The sequence below is a fragment of the Mustela putorius genome, unplaced genomic scaffold (assembly GCF_011764305.1).
Source record: "Mustela putorius furo isolate JIRA1106 unplaced genomic scaffold, ASM1176430v1.1 tig00003962_pilon_pilon_pilon, whole genome shotgun sequence".
In the NCBI taxonomy this organism is placed as follows: Eukaryota; Metazoa; Chordata; class Mammalia; order Carnivora; family Mustelidae; genus Mustela; species Mustela putorius.
In genome coordinates this window covers 14,907,254-14,913,253 of record NW_025422106.1, presented here as the reverse complement: position 1 = coordinate 14,913,253, position 6,000 = coordinate 14,907,254, and positions in this window count along the sequence as shown.

The following is a 6,000-nucleotide window of genomic DNA, read 5'->3' as shown; positions in this document are numbered from 1 at the left end:
AGGCTGTGGCCTTCGTTACCCAGGCCTCTGCTAAGGAGGGTGCAGGCCCCTGGGCGACACTAACGAGGGAGAGGAAGCAGCCCCGTGTCCCGCCACGTTCTGTCACGAGCCTTAGGCTCACCTGGGCCTTCTGGCACTGTCAGGGCTTGGGTGCGCCAGGAGGGTGTGCGGCAGCACACAGGGCCAAACCTCAGCCTCCTCCGTCCACGACACCCCCAGGAGGGCTGGCCGGGCTGTGGTGTGACCATGGGCCGTGCCTCTTGAGTGTGTCCAGTGTGGCGGTGACAAGGCACACCTGATTTCTACTTCTGCAACAACCTACGAGCAAGTCACCTCATCTCTGAGTTTTCTGATGGGGACACTGGGATTCAGAGAAGTACAGCTTCTCATGTGAGGTCACACAGGATTTTGGAAGGGCCGCCAGGATTCGAATGAGTACAGCAGGCCTGCTTGACCCCCAAGCTTGTGTTCCTGAGAGATGGGTTCCTAAACCCAAACCTGGCCCAGTCCCATGGTCCTCAGACCAGAGAGGGATCTCGAAATCATGGCAGTCCTTAGCCTAAACCAAGTCTTTGTCACGTACCGCAACAAAGGTCCTTTTCTCAAGTGGGAATAGATGCCATTGAAATGATTTTTAAAAGGATTCCTGTAAAGGGTTACTGAAAGCCTGGGAGATTTGGTTCATTGGATATTTGCTTCACAAAGACTGCATTCCTTGTCTATTGCTGTGAACCAATTACCCCCCCACCACATGAGTAGCTTAAAATAATAACAAACTTTAGTATCTTTCACAGTTTCTATGGGTCAGGAATTCAGGAGTGGCTTGGCCAGCAATTCTGGCTTAGTTCTCTCCTGAGGCTACCATCATATGTTGGCCTGGCCTGCAGCCATCTGAAGGCTTAACTGGAGTTGGAAGATCTGTTTCCAAGATGGCGCACTCCAATGGCTGGCGCCTTGGTGCTGGCGGTGGGTGGGAGGCCTCAGTCCCTTTTCACGTGGAGCTCTCCACAAGATGGCTCACAACATGGCAACTAGCTTCCTCTGAGTAGTGATCCGACGGAGCAAGGCTGAAGCCACAACGCCCTTTATGACCTAGCCTCAGAAGCCATACACTGTCACCTCTGCTATATTGGTCACAAAGAACACCCTGATTCAGTGTGGAAGGGGATCACACAAGAGTGTGAATACCAGCAAACAAGCACCACTGGGGGTAATCTTGGAGACCAGCTACCGCAGATACTTTTGAAATCAAAAGCGATTTTGTAAAGGATGAAATGAGATCCTTGTGGTTCAAAAAAAAAGAGATGGGATGCCTGGGTGGCTCAGTTGGTTAAGCAGCTGCCTTTGGCTCAGGTCATGGTCCCAGCGTCCTGGGATCGAGTCCCACATCGGGCTCCTTGCTCGTCAGGGAGCCTGCTTCTCCCTCTGTCTCTGCCTGCCATTCTGTCTGCCCGTGCTCGCTTGCTCTCCCTCTCTCTCTCTGACAAATAAATAAAATCTTTAAAAAAAAAAAAAGAGAGAAAAAAAAAGAAAACAAAAAACCAGGTAAAACTTAACCTATAGCGTTAAAAATCAGGAGAATCTTAACCTTTGCGGGACACAAGAACTGAGAAGAGCCCCAGGGGTCTATCTGGGGAGCTGATAATGTTTTATTTCTTTTTTTTTTTTTTAAGATTTTATTAATTTTTTTGACAGAGACACAGCAAGAGAGAGAACACAAGCAGGGGAGTGGGAGAGGGAGAAGCAGGACCCTGGGATCATGACCCGAGCCAAAGGCAGATGCTTAATGACTGAGCTACCCAGGCGCCCCTAATGTTTTATTTCTTGGTCGGGGTGCTGGTCATATGAATGTGTTTACTTTGAGAAAAACCCTTGAATATGTGTGTCCTTTTTCATATGTACATGATTCAGTAAAAACATTTTGGGAGGATGCTCATACTTGAAGAGTCTTGGAGTGATTTGTGTATTCAAATCGTCTCCTTTTATAGGACAGGAAGCACTGGGGCTCAGAGAGGGAAGGCTACTTGCTCAAGAGGCCTTGGGGGGTGGGTCAGGGGTGAGGTCTTGGGCTGGCCATGAGCCTTCTGGCTTCTGGGGAATGGCCCTCTGCAGGCTCTGTTTGCAAGAGCTGCTGCCACCAGAGAACCGGGGTGGTGGGGGGGTGCGGTCCCGGGAAGGGATGGCGCCCTATCCTGTGCTTTCACTGCTCTGCCTCTCCCCAGATTCCCCAGAGATGCTCCAGAACAGGTGGGAGACTATGCCAGAGTCCAGCTCACACAGCCCCCTCCAAACCTGTCCCCCCCCCCCGGGGCCGATTTTGACACCCCCTGCCCACAGACCGGCAGCCAAGGATGTTCAGGGAAAGGGTGAGTTTCACAAGAGGGCTGTGTCCTGAGGTGAGGAGGGGACGGGTGTTGGGGGTGCTGCTTCCTCTGCACACACCTCTGTTAGAATATGCCCCCCCCTCAGATGACGAAGTCCCTCTCCTGTGGCTGGACTCTGCTGCTTTTCAGGGCAGAGATCAGCCTTATTTCAGCTCCATGTGTCTTGTACCCATCAGTTCATCCATCCAGCCATCCCTATCCATCCATCCATCCATCCATCCATCCATCCAGCTGATAGTTACTGAGCACCTAGGAGAGGTACTAGGTGGGACGATGAACAGAACTGGCAAAACCCCTGGCCTCGGGGAACTAACACTCTAGGAAGTATAGACACCGAAGTGATATACAGAGTATGCAGCATAGGAGAGTGTGTGTGTGTGTGTGTGTGTGTGTGTGTGTGTGTGTGTGCAGTTGTATCAGGGAAGAATCTCATGTGAAAATGACATCTGAGCAGAGGTTTGGAGGAGGTGAGGGTGTGAGCCTAAGGTTATCAGCAGGAAGAGGATTCCAGGCAGAGGGAACAGCATGTACAAAGGCTCAGAGGCGAGGGCATGCCTAGTGTGCTAAGAATGAGCCAGGAGGCTGGTGAGGCCTCAGCGAGGTGAGCGAGGAGGGGGCAGTAGTGGAGACGCCACAGCCCAGGTGCCCATGAGACCTGGGTTTAAGCCGTGGCCCTGCGTTCCCTCACTGGGGACCCGAGGCTCTTGGTTGTAATCGGGAGAACACCACCTACCTTTGGAGGCTTAAACTCAACCCCGCCTTTAGTGAATGTCCACGAAGTTTGAACGTGATAGACAGTCCTGCTGTACTCCCTTGACTGGAACATGACCTTCAAGAAGGCCAGGGATTTTGTCTGCTTTGTTCACCACTGAATCCCCAGACCCAGAATAGTGTCCTCCACAGGGGCCCTCACAGACCTTACAATTAAACAAACAATGACCATACACCATGAGGATACATAGTTTGAAGAGAAAATGCAGGGAGTCAAGGGAGTTCTTAGCAAGAAGGCTCAATGCAGACCTGGAGAATGGCAGGGAGGGCTTCCTGGAGGAAGTTACAGCTAAGCAGCACTGATGAGTGGGAGTTAGTCCGGGGTGTTCCAGGCAGAGGGAACAGCATGTGTGAAAGCCCAGAGGCTGGAGAGAGCCACTTATTTTGAAGGATGTCAGTACTAAAAGAGAGCACCAGGAGTGATAAAAGGGCAGTGTGCTACAGGACTGTGGGGGCAGATGGAGGGGTGGCTGGATGGCTGGAATGACTTCAGCAGAGTGCCAGGTCCTAAGGGCGATGAGAGAACCTGGGAGCCATTCTGTATGTGACACAGTTCTGGCACATCTAAGTGATGTGGAGGAGGGGTGAGGGGTGGAAGAAGAAAGGGAGGAAAGAAAACGAGCCAGCCATCATCTAGCCTCCTGGAGCACTCCCACAGAGCCCCGCGGGTCCAGCTCCGAGGGACTCGCTGGCCAGGCCGACAGACCCTGGGGCCTCCCAGGACGGGGTGTGCCCCACGGCTTCCCTCTCTCTGTGCTCCTGGCCAGGCAGGGCGGGGAGGGACGGGTGGGCCCTGGGGTCTCGCCAGTGGACACGACGTTCTGGTTCAGCGCAAGGACCTTAAACTCCGAGACAAGGACACAGCAGTAAAGGATGATGTGGCCGAACCCCCCGGTTCTGCGGTGAGCAGACCCCAGGTGTGTGATCGGGAGCAGTTAAATTTCATCATTACCCTTTCTCCGATGGTGTTTTTTATAGTCTTTTTTACTACTGGCACTAAAGGTTCTGGACTCATCCTGGCGGAGTGGAGGACATCACTCGTAGGGCTGACTGCTCCATGATATAAAAAAACGACAAGTCCTGGCTTAATCTTTCTGATAACTGTGTTCCGTGCCCCCATCCATCTCCACCAAGGGGTTTGGGCGAAGCAGGAAGACAAGAGCATCCCAGCATTTAAGGATGAAAAATTCAGGGCCTTGTGAAGCCCAGCGTGGAGCTCCCTGGCTTGGTGTGATTCTGGAGGTGGGGTGTGGGCAGGGATAGGGGCAAAGAGTGAGAAGCCCTGGGGTCTGGGGTGGGGGAGGTGGCCAGTGGGTCCCACGGAGTGTCAGGGAGTGTCGGTGTGAGCATGTGTCCCAGGAAGTGTGTGCAAATCCTGCGCCCATTGGGGCGGCCCTGGGCTTATCTTTCAGCGTCTCCAGGTTCCTGAGGGCCTGTGGCTATGTTGTATATGAGTTTCTGGACTTGGCGGAGACTGTCTAATACGGGAGAATGGAAAGGCCCTCACTACAGATAGATTCTATTTGCAGCTCTACTTGAATGACCTATGTAGCCCTTTTTAAGTCATTCTGGGGCAGAATTCTAGGCCTCCCATGAGTTAGGACTGCATGACCCTAAAGTCATCAGACTGAGCTGGACGATCCTGGGCACGTACCACCTCTCCCTTTTGTTTCCGTCTCCCACCAGTTCTCTGAGACCCTTGCACTGGATGACCTCCAGGGCCGTTTCAGCCCCAAGACGGGAAGACCCTAGGGTTGTGGGGGTGGGGGCAGAAGGACTCCTTCACGCCCAGGTAACCTCGGCCCAAAGCCAGATTCCAGTTATGGCTCAGACTTTTCTGCTTGTGCCTAGGAAAGCAGCCACCTGCTTCCTCCCCCAGCTTCAGAAATGGCCAGCTGCAGGCATGGACTTCAGGAAGAATCTAGAGAGGGCAAGAGCACAGGGTTTGGAGCCTTCAGACCTGGTGTTCGATTCCAGCTTTATGTACTGGTTGTGTCTGTGACCTTCTGAGCCTCAGTTACCTTACTTGTGAAATGTAAACAAAGGAGACTATAGGCCTTACTGGGTCCAGTAAGCCAGACTAGTACCTGGTGAGCATTCGGTAAATGCTGGCTGGTATCGGGGTCTGACAAGGGCACGCACGCCATGCCTTCAGAACCACACAGACTCCCAAACAGAGCTTGCCTGTCTGCCACTGCCTCATCCCGTGTCGGCCCCCCTCCTCGCTTCCTGTGGAAGTCCAACAAAGGGGACAAATGGCCCTCTTGCAGAGGGATGCTAGAGCGAGAGGGCGGGGAAGCTGAGTGGGGAGACTGGCTGAGACCGGCCACTGGAGGACTGATTTGTCCCAGAAGGGGCCAAACATTTGTTGTTAATGGGGGGGCGGGGGGGGTGGGGAAAAACTTGCGAGAAGCTCCCACCTGGGCCGGGCAGATGCAGCCCCACACAATCCTTTTATCACCAGCAACGTGGTTTTAGAGAACAAGATGACAGGCTGATAGGCCTCGGTTATCTGGGGCAGGCGGCGTTTATCTGGGAAGCTTCCGCGGGCCAGTGTCCCCACCAGTGTGTATGTGTGTGTGTGTGTGTGTGTTATCTGGGCCTGAGCGGCTGGGGACTTGGGGCCCCCTCCCCTACAGGGCAGCTGCAGGATGGAAGGGATGGGGGTGGGGGGGGCAATGAAGATCTCTTGAGAGGCTGGGAAGATGGATGGTCATTAAGAATGGCCAGGGCCTTTGGGCATCTGGGGCGGGGACGAACTTGACCAAATGATTCAGGGCCACTCCCACAGCCACGGGTGTCAGTGCCGGAGCCCCTGTCAGGCCCAGACAGTGATCTCCTTCAC